The sequence below is a fragment of the Lissotriton vulgaris genome, unplaced genomic scaffold (assembly GCF_964263255.1).
Source record: "Lissotriton vulgaris unplaced genomic scaffold, aLisVul1.2 SCAFFOLD_2536, whole genome shotgun sequence".
Lineage (NCBI taxonomy): Eukaryota > Metazoa > Chordata > Amphibia > Caudata > Salamandridae > Lissotriton > Lissotriton vulgaris.
The window spans coordinates 204861-224411 of NW_028250569.1; the positions used below are offsets into that span (position 1 = coordinate 204861).

Below are 19551 nucleotides of genomic sequence, written 5' to 3' on the forward strand. Positions count from 1 at the left end.
TCTCTGCCTCAGCCCTCCCCCTGCTCCCGGGCTACTGGGGAAGGCCAAAAGAGGGCGACCAGGAACCGATCCTGCACCCGGAGCAGCCCAGCAGCAGCAGAAGAAAACCCTGCGCTGGGGGGTGGGTCCCCTGTCCCCTGTCCCCTGTCCTATCTTGGGGCAAAGGGTTTCATCTTTTTTGACCCAGTGTAAAGTTCAGCCGAATTTTCAATTTCCGAATGGAAAGTTATGGACCCTGCGTGTTGTGGACTTGATGGCGTTTTCTTTTTGAAGAAAGATACAATAAAAGAATAGAAGAAATGCCCCCACCCCCAAAAAACAGAAGAAGAAAAAACCAGAAGTGCCTCTAGCGAGAAGCAAAATGCCTACAGCACCTGGTATTCCCAGGCGGTCTCCCATCCAAGTACTAACCAGGCCCGACCCTGCTTAGCTTCCGAGATCGGACGAGATCGGGCGCATTCAGGGTGGTATGGCCGTAGGCACGAGAGCCTGCCGGTGCAGGCCTCTTGTGCTGAGCCAGCCCCTGTCACGTCACCAGGCTCCCTTCCAGTGCATTTAAACACTTCCAGTCCCTTTAAACACCTGCCCTCCCTTTCAAAGTTCCTGCACACGGCCAAGCACGGCCATCTCTCGCGCTTGCTGAAGCTGGGACCGCCCTTCTAAAGAAAGGGGCCGGCACTAGCAGCAGCAGCAGCACCAGCACACCAGCAGCCTGGCCTTTTCATTTAACAAGCGCCTAGCCTTGCTTCGCACTGGCCTCCAGGCACTTCTTGCTTTGCACTGAGCGAGTGAGGTGAGGGCCCGAGTAGTCCAGGGCCCTTCAGGTCACCCGCCTGGCTCTCTGCCTCAGCAGCCCCCTGCTCGCTCCCAGCCGAGAGAGGGGGGCCCGGAACCGGGGCCGGCGCTGCCCATCATCAGCAGCAGCAGCTTGCAGCAGCTCCCCACTGGGAGCCCTCTGTCCTAGGGCAAAGCTTTTCTTCCTTTTCTTTCAGTTTTCGAGTTTACAGTTAAGGGCCACGCATATTGTAAACTCCATGCCGGATTTTGTATAAAATACATGAAAAAAAAAAGAAGGAAAAAAAAGCGGAGAGGAGAGGAGGAGAGCAGAATATGTTTTTTCTTTTTTTTTTTAAAAGTGCTCTTAGCGAGTTAGATTAGGTGTGATTGTGCAAGGGCCGAGCTTGGTGTCAGCGAGTGGCAACATACCTACAGGTATGGCCGTAGGCATGAGAGGCTGCCGCTTCAGGTCTCTTGTGCTGGCAACCCCCTCCACTCTGGAACCTGCTGCACTGCACCTCACTTGCACGCTTCACTCCAACAACCCTTGGCAAGCTTGCTACAGATAGCCAAATCTTCCTCCAGCCTTGCGCTCGCTTCTTTTCCAATCACACACTGGCTCCGACCTCCCTTCAGGTGCCAGCCGGAGAGCTAGCAAAGCCGCAGCCTGGGCTTTTCACGTTGGGGCACATTTACAATAACTGGCGCATCCCTGCATATCGGCAGCAGGGATGCGCCAGTTATTGTGCGTCACGGCTGCGCCACCATGGATGCGCCGCACCATGGGGCAAAAATGGACAGATGCGTGACGCATCTGCTGCCGTAAAGGCGGCGCATTGCTGGAGTTGCGTCGCAGGCGCGACGCAGCTCCAGCAAGGCTCGGGGGTGCCCTATCCTTGAAATGCTGCGTCAAACCTTACGCCTGCTTCAAGCAGGCGCAGGGTTTTGACGCAGCATGGCCTTAAAAGTAGCTGACTGAAATCTTGTCGATTTCACTCAGCCACTTTTGGGAGGCGTTCTTGCGCCGTAACGCCTACATGTGGTGCAGGGCTTTACAACGTGATGCATCTCCCAGATGCGTCACGTTGTAAATACCCCGCAGAGTGGCGCTGGCTTTGCGCCGCCACTGCGTCGCAACGGCGGTGTAAAAGAGGCGCAAGGGGCTTGTAAAACTGCCCCCAAGTGCCTAGCCTTGCTTTGCACTGGCCTCTAAGGCACTCTATCAGGCCACTGCTCTATGTGGCAGCGCCTGCCGGGCTACCGCTCTTCAACTCTGGCTCGCCCGCAGAAACATTGGAGTGACACTTTTTTTTCTGTGCAGCTCTGGCTGCAAGTTTCCTTTTCCTATTTATCCGGGACAGAGGCCTGATATGCACATCACATCCATGTCCAGGGCCCGCCCCAGTGTGCATAGAGAAGAGAGACTCAGAGGAGGGACTGAGTGCTGCCTGGGTGAAGGGTCCTCCTTGTAAGCGGCCTGACTTCAGCAGCCGCCCCTCCTTAAGGGCAGTGAGGCCCTGCCCCGCCCTTTTTGGAGAAAAAGATTGCACGTCAGGCTGAAGAAAGGACAGCTAGACAAACACTCTTTATGTTCAGGCCAGGCAGCCAGGAGCTGAACATGCGCTAAATGCACAGGCTCCCGGCTGCCTAAGCTGAAGTTTGCTGGGCTGAGGACGGCACAGCTCCGGTGGGCCTGACCTCCTCAGCTCAGCAAATGTCCTGGAGGCCCTCCCCCTCGTGACAAGGGAGAGCGTCCGTGATAGCCTCGTAGCGGGGCGCTTCGTTTTTAAGCCCTGAAGTGCCAACGGCCGAGTGTCTGTCGCTGACTCTGTCCCCCATCCTGCTCTGTGACCAGTGAGGGACTGCTGCCTCCCCTCATTGGCTGACCAAGGTAGCAGTCCCAACCCTCCTGGCAGCTCCCCGAGCCCTGCAGCAGCAGTTGAGTGTCGCTTTTTAGGTCTCGTCTGCGAAAAGCACGTGAAAGCGCGCTCTCGCTGCGAGAACTATAGTCGTCGGCTCAGCTGACAACGAGTGGAGACAAGAGCTGGCCAAGCGCCCAGCATCGTCAATGGGAGAAGGAGAGACAAGAACTGGCCACTCGCGCATGGGATTTCGTCGCGCGCGTGAGTAAGTCGCGGAGCTGCCGACGTGCACGCTCACGGTGATGGCTCCGCCGCGCGCCACAGCCCCATGATGTAGGTGACGTCAGTGAACGCTCGCCGTGACCAAAGTTACTTGCCCTGCTTGTAGAATACTATATGTATGTGTGACGGAGTGTGTGTGTGTTTCTAGGCGGGAGCAAGAGGGCTGGGTGTGAGTGAGTTTTGCCTCAAAGTGTGAAGGAGAGAGTGGCGAATGTGCGAAAAGAAGGGCAACCGTAGTGGGCAGGCGTGTGTGATGGAGATGTAGAAGGGGAATCAGCTTGGAGTGTGAGAGAGAGCGAGGGTGAAATGCATGTGCGTGGGAGAGAAATACATGCGTCTGTTTGAGAGAGATTGGCGAGTGCGTGAAGAGAGAACACGGGGACCGAGTGTGACTGCTCCTCAGCGTGTGAGATAGAGCAGTGAGTGAATATATACTTGATTAATAAATACGATCTAGTGACAATGATTTATTAAGAAAGTAAAGTTGTAACGTGTGTGTGTGTGTGTGTGTGTCCATCCATCCATCCATCCATCCCTCCCTCCCTCCCTTTCAACCTGCAGAGCTGGGTGTTGGGGAGGGGAATGTGGGCCGGCTTATAAAGTAGTTGGCGTTTTTTAGGGAAAGGGAAAACTGGGATTCGAATATGAATGGGGTCCAGGAGAGGGGGAGAATGGTGGATTACATCTTAATTGCTTTGACCACGGGCACTGACATATGTTTTCACGCCCTCCTCCAAAGCAGCACCCTCTGACCCTCACACACCCTCACTCACCCTCACCCACCATCACTCACCCTCACACACCCTCACCCTCACACACCCTCACCCTCACACACGCTCACTCACCCTCACACACCCTCACTCGCCCTTACAGCCTCACACCCCTCACCCTCACAACCCTCTCACCCTCACACCCTCACCCTCAAACACCATTTCACTCAGGAACACCACCGCATCACTCAGGGACACCACCACATCACTCAGAGACACCACTCAAGGGTACCACCACGTCACTCAGGGACACCACCACATCACTCGGGGACACCACCACATCAGCTAACCATTCACAAACAATGTTTATATACCAATTGCAAATAAAAATAAAAAAAGGTTAATGCAAAGCATTGTCATTTACAATGCCAGTAACTCAAACTTTAATGCTGCGCCCCCTATTGCGTTGTAAATGCTTGTTTATTGACTGTTTGGTTCGTGCGTGTTAGTATGTATGAGTGTATGTGTATTTGTGAGTGAGTCTCCCGAAAGGGGGGGGGGGGGGGGAGGGTACGAGTGTCTGCATGTGAATGCATGAGTGTAAGTGAGTGTGTATGCGTGTGCGCCCCTTCTCGGTTGTACTGAACGGCACTCGCTGCCTGCCTCTCTGCCTCAGCCCTCCCCCTGCTCCCGGGCTACTGGGGAAGGCCAAAAGAGGGCGACCAGGAACCGATCCTGCACCCGGAGCAGCCCAGCAGCAGCAGAAGAAAACCCTGCGCTGGGGGGTGGGTCCCCTGTCCCCTGTCCCCTGTCCTATCTTGGGGCAAAGGGTTTCATCTTTTTTGACCCAGTGTAAAGTTCAGCCGAATTTTCAATTTCCGAATGGAAAGTTATGGACCCTGCGTGTTGTGGACTTGATGGCGTTTTCTTTTTGAAGAAAGATACAATAAAAGAATAGAAGAAATGCCCCCACCCCCAAAAAACAGAAGAAGAAAAAACCAGAAGTGCCTCTAGCGAGAAGCAAAATGCCTACAGCACCTGGTATTCCCAGGCGGTCTCCCATCCAAGTACTAACCAGGCCCGACCCTGCTTAGCTTCCGAGATCGGACGAGATCGGGCGCATTCAGGGTGGTATGGCCGTAGGCACGAGAGCCTGCCGGTGCAGGCCTCTTGTGCTGAGCCAGCCCCTGTCACGTCACCAGGCTCCCTTCCAGTGCATTTAAACACTTCCAGTCCCTTTAAACACCTGCCCTCCCTTTCAAAGTTCCTGCACACGGCCAAGCACGGCCATCTCTCGCGCTTGCTGAAGCTGGGACCGCCCTTCTAAAGAAAGGGGCCGGCACTAGCAGCAGCAGCAGCACCAGCACACCAGCAGCCTGGCCTTTTCATTTAACAAGCGCCTAGCCTTGCTTCGCACTGGCCTCCAGGCACTTCTTGCTTTGCACTGAGCGAGTGAGGTGAGGGCCCGAGTAGTCCAGGGCCCTTCAGGTCACCCGCCTGGCTCTCTGCCTCAGCAGCCCCCTGCTCGCTCCCAGCCGAGAGAGGGGGGCCCGGAACCGGGGCCGGCGCTGCCCATCATCAGCAGCAGCAGCTTGCAGCAGCTCCCCACTGGGAGCCCTCTGTCCTAGGGCAAAGCTTTTCTTCCTTTTCTTTCAGTTTTCGAGTTTACAGTTAAGGGCCACGCATATTGTAAACTCCATGCCGGATTTTGTATAAAATACATGAAAAAAAAAAGAAGGAAAAAAAAGCGGAGAGGAGAGGAGGAGAGCAGAATATGTTTTTTCTTTTTTTTTTTAAAAGTGCTCTTAGCGAGTTAGATTAGGTGTGATTGTGCAAGGGCCGAGCTTGGTGTCAGCGAGTGGCAACATACCTACAGGTATGGCCGTAGGCATGAGAGGCTGCCGCTTCAGGTCTCTTGTGCTGGCAACCCCCTCCACTCTGGAACCTGCTGCACTGCACCTCACTTGCACGCTTCACTCCAACAACCCTTGGCAAGCTTGCTACAGATAGCCAAATCTTCCTCCAGCCTTGCACTCGCTTCTTTTCCAATCACACACTGGCTCCGACCTCCCTTCAGGTGCCAGCCGGAGAGCTAGCAAAGCCGCAGCCTGGGCTTTTCACGTTGGGGCACATTTACAATAACTGGCGCATCCCTGCATATCGGCAGCAGGGATGCGCCAGTTATTGTGCGTCACGGCTGCGCCACCATGGATGCGCCGCACCATGGGGCAAAAATGGACAGATGCGTGACGCATCTGCTGCCGTAAAGGCGGCGCATTGCTGGAGTTGCGTCGCAGGCGCGACGCAGCTCCAGCAAGGCTCGGGGGTGCCCTATCCTTGAAATGCTGCGTCAAACCTTACGCCTGCTTCAAGCAGGCGCAGGGTTTTGACGCAGCATGGCCTTAAAAGTAGCTGACTGAAATCTTGTCGATTTCACTCAGCCACTTTTGGGAGGCGTTCTTGCGCCGTAACGCCTACATGTGGTGCAGGGCTTTACAACGTGATGCATCTCCCAGATGCGTCACGTTGTAAATACCCCGCAGAGTGGCGCTGGCTTTGCGCCGCCACTGCGTCGCAACGGCGGTGTAAAAGAGGCGCAAGGGGCTTGTAAAACTGCCCCCAAGTGCCTAGCCTTGCTTTGCACTGGCCTCTAAGGCACTCTATCAGGCCACTGCTCTATGTGGCAGCGCCTGCCGGGCTACCGCTCTTCAACTCTGGCTCGCCCGCAGAAACATTGGAGTGACACTTTTTTTTCTGTGCAGCTCTGGCTGCAAGTTTCCTTTTCCTATTTATCCGGGACAGAGGCCTGATATGCACATCACATCCATGTCCAGGGCCCGCCCCAGTGTGCATAGAGAAGAGAGACTCAGAGGAGGGACTGAGTGCTGCCTGGGTGAAGGGTCCTCCTTGTAAGCGGCCTGACTTCAGCAGCCGCCCCTCCTTAAGGGCAGTGAGGCCCTGCCCCGCCCTTTTTGGAGAAAAAGATTGCACGTCAGGCTGAAGAAAGGACAGCTAGACAAACACTCTTTATGTTCAGGCCAGGCAGCCAGGAGCTGAACATGCGCTAAATGCACAGGCTCCCGGCTGCCTAAGCTGAAGTTTGCTGGGCTGAGGACGGCACAGCTCCGGTGGGCCTGACCTCCTCAGCTCAGCAAATGTCCTGGAGGCCCTCCCCCTCGTGACAAGGGAGAGCGTCCGTGATAGCCTCGTAGCGGGGCGCTTCGTTTTTAAGCCCTGAAGTGCCAACGGCCGAGTGTCTGTCGCTGACTCTGTCCCCCATCCTGCTCTGTGACCAGTGAGGGACTGCTGCCTCCCCTCATTGGCTGACCAAGGTAGCAGTCCCAACCCTCCTGGCAGCTCCCCGAGCCCTGCAGCAGCAGTTGAGTGTCGCTTTTTAGGTCTCGTCTGCGAAAAGCACGTGAAAGCGCGCTCTCGCTGCGAGAACTATAGTCGTCGGCTCAGCTGACAACGAGTGGAGACAAGAGCTGGCCAAGCGCCCAGCATCGTCAATGGGAGAAGGAGAGACAAGAACTGGCCACTCGCGCATGGGATTTCGTCGCGCGCGTGAGTAAGTCGCGGAGCTGCCGACGTGCACGCTCACGGTGATGGCTCCGCCGCGCGCCACAGCCCCATGATGTAGGTGACGTCAGTGAACGCTCGCCGTGACCAAAGTTACTTGCCCTGCTTGTAGAATACTATATGTATGTGTGACGGAGTGTGTGTGTGTTTCTAGGCGGGAGCAAGAGGGCTGGGTGTGAGTGAGTTTTGCCTCAAAGTGTGAAGGAGAGAGTGGCGAATGTGCGAAAAGAAGGGCAACCGTAGTGGGCAGGCGTGTGTGATGGAGATGTAGAAGGGGAATCAGCTTGGAGTGTGAGAGAGAGCGAGGGTGAAATGCATGTGCGTGGGAGAGAAATACATGCGTCTGTTTGAGAGAGATTGGCGAGTGCGTGAAGAGAGAACACGGGGACCGAGTGTGACTGCTCCTCAGCGTGTGAGATAGAGCAGTGAGTGAATATATACTTGATTAATAAATACGATCTAGTGACAATGATTTATTAAGAAAGTAAAGTTGTAACGTGTGTGTGTGTGTGTGTGTGTCCATCCATCCATCCATCCATCCCTCCCTCCCTCCCTTTCAACCTGCAGAGCTGGGTGTTGGGGAGGGGAATGTGGGCCGGCTTATAAAGTAGTTGGCGTTTTTTAGGGAAAGGGAAAACTGGGATTCGAATATGAATGGGGTCCAGGAGAGGGGGAGAATGGTGGATTACATCTTAATTGCTTTGACCACGGGCACTGACATATGTTTTCACGCCCTCCTCCAAAGCAGCACCCTCTGACCCTCACACACCCTCACTCACCCTCACCCACCATCACTCACCCTCACACACCCTCACCCTCACACACCCTCACCCTCACACACGCTCACTCACCCTCACACACCCTCACTCGCCCTTACAGCCTCACACCCCTCACCCTCACAACCCTCTCACCCTCACACCCTCACCCTCAAACACCATTTCACTCAGGAACACCACCGCATCACTCAGGGACACCACCACATCACTCAGAGACACCACTCAAGGGTACCACCACGTCACTCAGGGACACCACCACATCACTCGGGGACACCACCACATCAGCTAACCATTCACAAACAATGTTTATATACCAATTGCAAATAAAAATAAAAAAAGGTTAATGCAAAGCATTGTCATTTACAATGCCAGTAACTCAAACTTTAATGCTGCGCCCCCTATTGCGTTGTAAATGCTTGTTTATTGACTGTTTGGTTCGTGCGTGTTAGTATGTATGAGTGTATGTGTATTTGTGAGTGAGTCTCCCGAAAGGGGGGGGGGGGGGGAGGGTACGAGTGTCTGCATGTGAATGCATGAGTGTAAGTGAGTGTGTATGCGTGTGCGCCCCTTCTCGGTTGTACTGAACGGCACTCGCTGCCTGCCTCTCTGCCTCAGCCCTCCCCCTGCTCCCGGGCTACTGGGGAAGGCCAAAAGAGGGCGACCAGGAACCGATCCTGCACCCGGAGCAGCCCAGCAGCAGCAGAAGAAAACCCTGCGCTGGGGGGTGGGTCCCCTGTCCCCTGTCCCCTGTCCTATCTTGGGGCAAAGGGTTTCATCTTTTTTGACCCAGTGTAAAGTTCAGCCGAATTTTCAATTTCCGAATGGAAAGTTATGGACCCTGCGTGTTGTGGACTTGATGGCGTTTTCTTTTTGAAGAAAGATACAATAAAAGAATAGAAGAAATGCCCCCACCCCCAAAAAACAGAAGAAGAAAAAACCAGAAGTGCCTCTAGCGAGAAGCAAAATGCCTACAGCACCTGGTATTCCCAGGCGGTCTCCCATCCAAGTACTAACCAGGCCCGACCCTGCTTAGCTTCCGAGATCGGACGAGATCGGGCGCATTCAGGGTGGTATGGCCGTAGGCACGAGAGCCTGCCGGTGCAGGCCTCTTGTGCTGAGCCAGCCCCTGTCACGTCACCAGGCTCCCTTCCAGTGCATTTAAACACTTCCAGTCCCTTTAAACACCTGCCCTCCCTTTCAAAGTTCCTGCACACGGCCAAGCACGGCCATCTCTCGCGCTTGCTGAAGCTGGGACCGCCCTTCTAAAGAAAGGGGCCGGCACTAGCAGCAGCAGCAGCACCAGCACACCAGCAGCCTGGCCTTTTCATTTAACAAGCGCCTAGCCTTGCTTCGCACTGGCCTCCAGGCACTTCTTGCTTTGCACTGAGCGAGTGAGGTGAGGGCCCGAGTAGTCCAGGGCCCTTCAGGTCACCCGCCTGGCTCTCTGCCTCAGCAGCCCCCTGCTCGCTCCCAGCCGAGAGAGGGGGGCCCGGAACCGGGGCCGGCGCTGCCCATCATCAGCAGCAGCAGCTTGCAGCAGCTCCCCACTGGGAGCCCTCTGTCCTAGGGCAAAGCTTTTCTTCCTTTTCTTTCAGTTTTCGAGTTTACAGTTAAGGGCCACGCATATTGTAAACTCCATGCCGGATTTTGTATAAAATACATGAAAAAAAAAAGAAGGAAAAAAAAGCGGAGAGGAGAGGAGGAGAGCAGAATATGTTTTTTCTTTTTTTTTTTAAAAGTGCTCTTAGCGAGTTAGATTAGGTGTGATTGTGCAAGGGCCGAGCTTGGTGTCAGCGAGTGGCAACATACCTACAGGTATGGCCGTAGGCATGAGAGGCTGCCGCTTCAGGTCTCTTGTGCTGGCAACCCCCTCCACTCTGGAACCTGCTGCACTGCACCTCACTTGCACGCTTCACTCCAACAACCCTTGGCAAGCTTGCTACAGATAGCCAAATCTTCCTCCAGCCTTGCACTCGCTTCTTTTCCAATCACACACTGGCTCCGACCTCCCTTCAGGTGCCAGCCGGAGAGCTAGCAAAGCCGCAGCCTGGGCTTTTCACGTTGGGGCACATTTACAATAACTGGCGCATCCCTGCATATCGGCAGCAGGGATGCGCCAGTTATTGTGCGTCACGGCTGCGCCACCATGGATGCGCCGCACCATGGGGCAAAAATGGACAGATGCGTGACGCATCTGCTGCCGTAAAGGCGGCGCATTGCTGGAGTTGCGTCGCAGGCGCGACGCAGCTCCAGCAAGGCTCGGGGGTGCCCTATCCTTGAAATGCTGCGTCAAACCTTACGCCTGCTTCAAGCAGGCGCAGGGTTTTGACGCAGCATGGCCTTAAAAGTAGCTGACTGAAATCTTGTCGATTTCACTCAGCCACTTTTGGGAGGCGTTCTTGCGCCGTAACGCCTACATGTGGTGCAGGGCTTTACAACGTGATGCATCTCCCAGATGCGTCACGTTGTAAATACCCCGCAGAGTGGCGCTGGCTTTGCGCCGCCACTGCGTCGCAACGGCGGTGTAAAAGAGGCGCAAGGGGCTTGTAAAACTGCCCCCAAGTGCCTAGCCTTGCTTTGCACTGGCCTCTAAGGCACTCTATCAGGCCACTGCTCTATGTGGCAGCGCCTGCCGGGCTACCGCTCTTCAACTCTGGCTCGCCCGCAGAAACATTGGAGTGACACTTTTTTTTCTGTGCAGCTCTGGCTGCAAGTTTCCTTTTCCTATTTATCCGGGACAGAGGCCTGATATGCACATCACATCCATGTCCAGGGCCCGCCCCAGTGTGCATAGAGAAGAGAGACTCAGAGGAGGGACTGAGTGCTGCCTGGGTGAAGGGTCCTCCTTGTAAGCGGCCTGACTTCAGCAGCCGCCCCTCCTTAAGGGCAGTGAGGCCCTGCCCCGCCCTTTTTGGAGAAAAAGATTGCACGTCAGGCTGAAGAAAGGACAGCTAGACAAACACTCTTTATGTTCAGGCCAGGCAGCCAGGAGCTGAACATGCGCTAAATGCACAGGCTCCCGGCTGCCTAAGCTGAAGTTTGCTGGGCTGAGGACGGCACAGCTCCGGTGGGCCTGACCTCCTCAGCTCAGCAAATGTCCTGGAGGCCCTCCCCCTCGTGACAAGGGAGAGCGTCCGTGATAGCCTCGTAGCGGGGCGCTTCGTTTTTAAGCCCTGAAGTGCCAACGGCCGAGTGTCTGTCGCTGACTCTGTCCCCCATCCTGCTCTGTGACCAGTGAGGGACTGCTGCCTCCCCTCATTGGCTGACCAAGGTAGCAGTCCCAACCCTCCTGGCAGCTCCCCGAGCCCTGCAGCAGCAGTTGAGTGTCGCTTTTTAGGTCTCGTCTGCGAAAAGCACGTGAAAGCGCGCTCTCGCTGCGAGAACTATAGTCGTCGGCTCAGCTGACAACGAGTGGAGACAAGAGCTGGCCAAGCGCCCAGCATCGTCAATGGGAGAAGGAGAGACAAGAACTGGCCACTCGCGCATGGGATTTCGTCGCGCGCGTGAGTAAGTCGCGGAGCTGCCGACGTGCACGCTCACGGTGATGGCTCCGCCGCGCGCCACAGCCCCATGATGTAGGTGACGTCAGTGAACGCTCGCCGTGACCAAAGTTACTTGCCCTGCTTGTAGAATACTATATGTATGTGTGACGGAGTGTGTGTGTGTTTCTAGGCGGGAGCAAGAGGGCTGGGTGTGAGTGAGTTTTGCCTCAAAGTGTGAAGGAGAGAGTGGCGAATGTGCGAAAAGAAGGGCAACCGTAGTGGGCAGGCGTGTGTGATGGAGATGTAGAAGGGGAATCAGCTTGGAGTGTGAGAGAGAGCGAGGGTGAAATGCATGTGCGTGGGAGAGAAATACATGCGTCTGTTTGAGAGAGATTGGCGAGTGCGTGAAGAGAGAACACGGGGACCGAGTGTGACTGCTCCTCAGCGTGTGAGATAGAGCAGTGAGTGAATATATACTTGATTAATAAATACGATCTAGTGACAATGATTTATTAAGAAAGTAAAGTTGTAACGTGTGTGTGTGTGTGTGTGTGTCCATCCATCCATCCATCCATCCCTCCCTCCCTCCCTTTCAACCTGCAGAGCTGGGTGTTGGGGAGGGGAATGTGGGCCGGCTTATAAAGTAGTTGGCGTTTTTTAGGGAAAGGGAAAACTGGGATTCGAATATGAATGGGGTCCAGGAGAGGGGGAGAATGGTGGATTACATCTTAATTGCTTTGACCACGGGCACTGACATATGTTTTCACGCCCTCCTCCAAAGCAGCACCCTCTGACCCTCACACACCCTCACTCACCCTCACCCACCATCACTCACCCTCACACACCCTCACCCTCACACACCCTCACCCTCACACACGCTCACTCACCCTCACACACCCTCACTCGCCCTTACAGCCTCACACCCCTCACCCTCACAACCCTCTCACCCTCACACCCTCACCCTCAAACACCATTTCACTCAGGAACACCACCGCATCACTCAGGGACACCACCACATCACTCAGAGACACCACTCAAGGGTACCACCACGTCACTCAGGGACACCACCACATCACTCGGGGACACCACCACATCAGCTAACCATTCACAAACAATGTTTATATACCAATTGCAAATAAAAATAAAAAAAGGTTAATGCAAAGCATTGTCATTTACAATGCCAGTAACTCAAACTTTAATGCTGCGCCCCCTATTGCGTTGTAAATGCTTGTTTATTGACTGTTTGGTTCGTGCGTGTTAGTATGTATGAGTGTATGTGTATTTGTGAGTGAGTCTCCCGAAAGGGGGGGGGGGGGGGGAGGGTACGAGTGTCTGCATGTGAATGCATGAGTGTAAGTGAGTGTGTATGCGTGTGCGCCCCTTCTCGGTTGTACTGAACGGCACTCGCTGCCTGCCTCTCTGCCTCAGCCCTCCCCCTGCTCCCGGGCTACTGGGGAAGGCCAAAAGAGGGCGACCAGGAACCGATCCTGCACCCGGAGCAGCCCAGCAGCAGCAGAAGAAAACCCTGCGCTGGGGGGTGGGTCCCCTGTCCCCTGTCCCCTGTCCTATCTTGGGGCAAAGGGTTTCATCTTTTTTGACCCAGTGTAAAGTTCAGCCGAATTTTCAATTTCCGAATGGAAAGTTATGGACCCTGCGTGTTGTGGACTTGATGGCGTTTTCTTTTTGAAGAAAGATACAATAAAAGAATAGAAGAAATGCCCCCACCCCCAAAAAACAGAAGAAGAAAAAACCAGAAGTGCCTCTAGCGAGAAGCAAAATGCCTACAGCACCTGGTATTCCCAGGCGGTCTCCCATCCAAGTACTAACCAGGCCCGACCCTGCTTAGCTTCCGAGATCGGACGAGATCGGGCGCATTCAGGGTGGTATGGCCGTAGGCACGAGAGCCTGCCGGTGCAGGCCTCTTGTGCTGAGCCAGCCCCTGTCACGTCACCAGGCTCCCTTCCAGTGCATTTAAACACTTCCAGTCCCTTTAAACACCTGCCCTCCCTTTCAAAGTTCCTGCACACGGCCAAGCACGGCCATCTCTCGCGCTTGCTGAAGCTGGGACCGCCCTTCTAAAGAAAGGGGCCGGCACTAGCAGCAGCAGCAGCACCAGCACACCAGCAGCCTGGCCTTTTCATTTAACAAGCGCCTAGCCTTGCTTCGCACTGGCCTCCAGGCACTTCTTGCTTTGCACTGAGCGAGTGAGGTGAGGGCCCGAGTAGTCCAGGGCCCTTCAGGTCACCCGCCTGGCTCTCTGCCTCAGCAGCCCCCTGCTCGCTCCCAGCCGAGAGAGGGGGGCCCGGAACCGGGGCCGGCGCTGCCCATCATCAGCAGCAGCAGCTTGCAGCAGCTCCCCACTGGGAGCCCTCTGTCCTAGGGCAAAGCTTTTCTTCCTTTTCTTTCAGTTTTCGAGTTTACAGTTAAGGGCCACGCATATTGTAAACTCCATGCCGGATTTTGTATAAAATACATGAAAAAAAAAAGAAGGAAAAAAAAGCGGAGAGGAGAGGAGGAGAGCAGAATATGTTTTTTCTTTTTTTTTTTAAAAGTGCTCTTAGCGAGTTAGATTAGGTGTGATTGTGCAAGGGCCGAGCTTGGTGTCAGCGAGTGGCAACATACCTACAGGTATGGCCGTAGGCATGAGAGGCTGCCGCTTCAGGTCTCTTGTGCTGGCAACCCCCTCCACTCTGGAACCTGCTGCACTGCACCTCACTTGCACGCTTCACTCCAACAACCCTTGGCAAGCTTGCTACAGATAGCCAAATCTTCCTCCAGCCTTGCGCTCGCTTCTTTTCCAATCACACACTGGCTCCGACCTCCCTTCAGGTGCCAGCCGGAGAGCTAGCAAAGCCGCAGCCTGGGCTTTTCACGTTGGGGCACATTTACAATAACTGGCGCATCCCTGCATATCGGCAGCAGGGATGCGCCAGTTATTGTGCGTCACGGCTGCGCCACCATGGATGCGCCGCACCATGGGGCAAAAATGGACAGATGCGTGACGCATCTGCTGCCGTAAAGGCGGCGCATTGCTGGAGTTGCGTCGCAGGCGCGACGCAGCTCCAGCAAGGCTCGGGGGTGCCCTATCCTTGAAATGCTGCGTCAAACCTTACGCCTGCTTCAAGCAGGCGCAGGGTTTTGACGCAGCATGGCCTTAAAAGTAGCTGACTGAAATCTTGTCGATTTCACTCAGCCACTTTTGGGAGGCGTTCTTGCGCCGTAACGCCTACATGTGGTGCAGGGCTTTACAACGTGATGCATCTCCCAGATGCGTCACGTTGTAAATACCCCGCAGAGTGGCGCTGGCTTTGCGCCGCCACTGCGTCGCAACGGCGGTGTAAAAGAGGCGCAAGGGGCTTGTAAAACTGCCCCCAAGTGCCTAGCCTTGCTTTGCACTGGCCTCTAAGGCACTCTATCAGGCCACTGCTCTATGTGGCAGCGCCTGCCGGGCTACCGCTCTTCAACTCTGGCTCGCCCGCAGAAACATTGGAGTGACACTTTTTTTTCTGTGCAGCTCTGGCTGCAAGTTTCCTTTTCCTATTTATCCGGGACAGAGGCCTGATATGCACATCACATCCATGTCCAGGGCCCGCCCCAGTGTGCATAGAGAAGAGAGACTCAGAGGAGGGACTGAGTGCTGCCTGGGTGAAGGGTCCTCCTTGTAAGCGGCCTGACTTCAGCAGCCGCCCCTCCTTAAGGGCAGTGAGGCCCTGCCCCGCCCTTTTTGGAGAAAAAGATTGCACGTCAGGCTGAAGAAAGGACAGCTAGACAAACACTCTTTATGTTCAGGCCAGGCAGCCAGGAGCTGAACATGCGCTAAATGCACAGGCTCCCGGCTGCCTAAGCTGAAGTTTGCTGGGCTGAGGACGGCACAGCTCCGGTGGGCCTGACCTCCTCAGCTCAGCAAATGTCCTGGAGGCCCTCCCCCTCGTGACAAGGGAGAGCGTCCGTGATAGCCTCGTAGCGGGGCGCTTCGTTTTTAAGCCCTGAAGTGCCAACGGCCGAGTGTCTGTCGCTGACTCTGTCCCCCATCCTGCTCTGTGACCAGTGAGGGACTGCTGCCTCCCCTCATTGGCTGACCAAGGTAGCAGTCCCAACCCTCCTGGCAGCTCCCCGAGCCCTGCAGCAGCAGTTGAGTGTCGCTTTTTAGGTCTCGTCTGCGAAAAGCACGTGAAAGCGCGCTCTCGCTGCGAGAACTATAGTCGTCGGCTCAGCTGACAACGAGTGGAGACAAGAGCTGGCCAAGCGCCCAGCATCGTCAATGGGAGAAGGAGAGACAAGAACTGGCCACTCGCGCATGGGATTTCGTCGCGCGCGTGAGTAAGTCGCGGAGCTGCCGACGTGCACGCTCACGGTGATGGCTCCGCCGCGCGCCACAGCCCCATGATGTAGGTGACGTCAGTGAACGCTCGCCGTGACCAAAGTTACTTGCCCTGCTTGTAGGAATACTATATGTATGTGTGACGGAGTGTGTGTGTGTTTCTAGGCGGGAGCAAGAGGGCTGGGTGTGAGTGAGTTTTGCCTCAAAGTGTGAAGGAGAGAGTGGCGAATGTGCGAAAAGAAGGGCAACCGTAGTGGGCAGGCGTGTGTGATGGAGATGTAGAAGGGGAATCAGCTTGGAGTGTGAGAGAGAGCGAGGGTGAAATGCATGTGCGTGGGAGAGAAATACATGCGTCTGTTTGAGAGAGATTGGCGAGTGCGTGAAGAGAGAACACGGGGACCGAGTGTGACTGCTCCTCAGCGTGTGAGATAGAGCAGTGAGTGAATATATACTTGATTAATAAATACGATCTAGTGACAATGATTTATTAAGAAAGTAAAGTTGTAACGTGTGTGTGTGTGTGTGTGTGTCCATCCATCCATCCATCCATCCCTCCCTCCCTCCCTTTCAACCTGCAGAGCTGGGTGTTGGGGAGGGGAATGTGGGCCGGCTTATAAAGTAGTTGGCGTTTTTTAGGGAAAGGGAAAACTGGGATTCGAATATGAATGGGGTCCAGGAGAGGGGGAGAATGGTGGATTACATCTTAATTGCTTTGACCACGGGCACTGACATATGTTTTCACGCCCTCCTCCAAAGCAGCACCCTCTGACCCTCACACACCCTCACTCACCCTCACCCACCATCACTCACCCTCACACACCCTCACCCTCACACACCCTCACCCTCACACACGCTCACTCACCCTCACACACCCTCACTCGCCCTTACAGCCTCACACCCCTCACCCTCACAACCCTCTCACCCTCACACCCTCACCCTCAAACACCATTTCACTCAGGAACACCACCGCATCACTCAGGGACACCACCACATCACTCAGAGACACCACTCAAGGGTACCACCACGTCACTCAGGGACACCACCACATCACTCGGGGACACCACCACATCAGCTAACCATTCACAAACAATGTTTATATACCAATTGCAAATAAAAATAAAAAAAGGTTAATGCAAAGCATTGTCATTTACAATGCCAGTAACTCAAACTTTAATGCTGCGCCCCCTATTGCGTTGTAAATGCTTGTTTATTGACTGTTTGGTTCGTGCGTGTTAGTATGTATGAGTGTATGTGTATTTGTGAGTGAGTCTCCCGAAAGGGGGGGGGGGGGGGAGGGTACGAGTGTCTGCATGTGAATGCATGAGTGTAAGTGAGTGTGTATGCGTGTGCGCCCCTTCTCGGTTGTACTGAACGGCACTCGCTGCCTGCCTCTCTGCCTCAGCCCTCCCCCTGCTCCCGGGCTACTGGGGAAGGCCAAAAGAGGGCGACCAGGAACCGATCCTGCACCCGGAGCAGCCCAGCAGCAGCAGAAGAAAACCCTGCGCTGGGGGGTGGGTCCCCTGTCCCCTGTCCCCTGTCCTATCTTGGGGCAAAGGGTTTCATCTTTTTTGACCCAGTGTAAAGTTCAGCCGAATTTTCAATTTCCGAATGGAAAGTTATGGACCCTGCGTGTTGTGGACTTGATGGCGTTTTCTTTTTGAAGAAAGATACAATAAAAGAATAGAAGAAATGCCCCCACCCCCAAAAAACAGAAGAAGAAAAAACCAGAAGTGCCTCTAGCGAGAAGCAAAATGCCTACAGCACCTGGTATTCCCAGGCGGTCTCCCATCCAAGTACTAACCAGGCCCGACCCTGCTTAGCTTCCGAGATCGGACGAGATCGGGCGCATTCAGGGTGGTATGGCCGTAGGCACGAGAGCCTGCCGGTGCAGGCCTCTTGTGCTGAGCCAGCCCCTGTCACGTCACCAGGCTCCCTTCCAGTGCATTTAAACACTTCCAGTCCCTTTAAACACCTGCCCTCCCTTTCAAAGTTCCTGCACACGGCCAAGCACGGCCATCTCTCGCGCTTGCTGAAGCTGGGACCGCCCTTCTAAAGAAAGGGGCCGGCACTAGCAGCAGCAGCAGCACCAGCACACCAGCAGCCTGGCCTTTTCATTTAACAAGCGCCTAGCCTTGCTTCGCACTGGCCTCCAGGCACTTCTTGCTTTGCACTGAGCGAGTGAGGTGAGGGCCCGAGTAGTCCAGGGCCCTTCAGGTCACCCGCCTGGCTCTCTGCCTCAGCAGCCCCCTGCTCGCTCCCAGCCGAGAGAGGGGGGCCCGGAACCGGGGCCGGCGCTGCCCATCATCAGCAGCAGCAGCTTGCAGCAGCTCCCCACTGGGAGCCCTCTGTCCTAGGGCAAAGCTTTTCTTCCTTTTCTTTCAGTTTTCGAGTTTACAGTTAAGGGCCACGCATATTGTAAACTCCATGCCGGATTTTGTATAAAATACATGAAAAAAAAAAGAAGGAAAAAAAAGCGGAGAGGAGAGGAGGAGAGCAGAATATGTTTTTTCTTTTTTTTTTTAAAAGTGCTCTTAGCGAGTTAGATTAGGTGTGATTGTGCAAGGGCCGAGCTTGGTGTCAGCGAGTGGCAACATACCTACAGGTATGGCCGTAGGCATGAGAGGCTGCCGCTTCAGGTCTCTTGTGCTGGCAACCCCCTCCACTCTGGAACCTGCTGCACTGCACCTCACTTGCACGCTTCACTCCAACAACCCTTGGCAAGCTTGCTACAGATAGCCAAATCTTCCTCCAGCCTTGCACTCGCTTCTTTTCCAATCACACACTGGCTCCGACCTCCCTTCAGGTGCCAGCCGGAGAGCTAGCAAAGCCGCAGCCTGGGCTTTTCACGTTGGGGCACATTTACAATAACTGGCGCATCCCTGCATATCGGCAGCAGGGATGCGCCAGTTATTGTGCGTCACGGCTGCGCCACCATGGATGCGCCGCACCATGGGGCAAAAATGGACAGATGCGTGACGCATCTGCTGCCGTAAAGGCGGCGCATTGCTGGAGTTGCGTCGCAGGCGCGACGCAGCTCCAGCAAGGCTCGGGGGTGCCCTATCCTTGAAATGCTGCGTCAAACCTTACGCCTGCTTCAAGCAGGCGCAGGGTTTTGACGCAGCATGGCCTTAAAAGTAGCTGACTGAAATCTTGTCGATTTCACTCAGCCACTTTTGGGAGGCGTTCTTGCGCCGTAACGCCTACATGTGGTGCAGGGCTTTACAACGTGATGCATCTCCCAGATGCGTCACGTTGTAAATACCCCGCAGAGTGGCGCTGGCTTTGCGCCGCCACTGCGTCGCAACGGCGGTGTAAAAGAGGCGCAAGGGGCTTGTAAAACTGCCCCCAAGTGCCTAGCCTTGCTTTGCACTGGCCTCTAAGGCACTCTATCAGGCCACTGCTCTATGTGGCAGCGCCTGCCGGGCTACCGCTCTTCAACTCTGGCTCGCCCGCAGAAACATTGGAGTGACACTTTTTTTTCTGTGCAGCTCTGGCTGCAAGTTTCCTTTTCCTATTTATCCGGGACAGAGGCCTGATATGCACATCACATCCATGTCCAGGGCCCGCCCCAGTGTGCATAGAGAAGAGAGACTCAGAGGAGGGACTGAGTGCTGCCTGGGTGAAGGGTCCTCCTTGTAAGCGGCCTGACTTCAGCAGCCGCCCCTCCTTAAGGGCAGTGAGGCCCTGCCCCGCCCTTTTTGGAGAAAAAGATTGCACGTCAGGCTGAAGAAAGGACAGCTAGACAAACACTCTTTATGTTCA

The 19551-nt window shown here is 54.9% G+C and overlaps 5 non-coding genes across 5 annotated transcripts; all 5 read right to left on the bottom strand.

Moving 5' to 3' along the window:
- Positions 1 to 362: 362 nt before the first annotated feature.
- Positions 363 to 481, bottom strand: LOC147663202 (5S ribosomal RNA). The gene has a single exon (XR_015305373.1). It is a non-coding gene; the product is annotated as a 5S ribosomal RNA (ribosomal RNA).
- A 4176-nt stretch (positions 482 to 4657) lies between these two features.
- On the bottom strand, positions 4658 to 4776 carry LOC147663203 (5S ribosomal RNA). The gene has a single exon (XR_015305374.1). It is a non-coding gene; the product is annotated as a 5S ribosomal RNA (ribosomal RNA).
- Positions 4777 to 8951: 4175 nt separating this feature from the next.
- On the bottom strand, positions 8952 to 9070 carry LOC147663204 (5S ribosomal RNA). The gene has a single exon (XR_015305375.1). It is a non-coding gene; the product is annotated as a 5S ribosomal RNA (ribosomal RNA).
- A 4176-nt stretch (positions 9071 to 13246) lies between these two features.
- Positions 13247 to 13365, bottom strand: LOC147663205 (5S ribosomal RNA). Its single transcript, XR_015305376.1, has one exon. It is a non-coding gene; the product is annotated as a 5S ribosomal RNA (ribosomal RNA).
- Positions 13366 to 17541: 4176 nt separating this feature from the next.
- LOC147663206 (5S ribosomal RNA) lies at positions 17542 to 17660 on the bottom strand. The gene has a single exon (XR_015305378.1). It is a non-coding gene; the product is annotated as a 5S ribosomal RNA (ribosomal RNA).
- Between the last annotated feature and the right edge of the window lie 1891 nt (positions 17661 to 19551).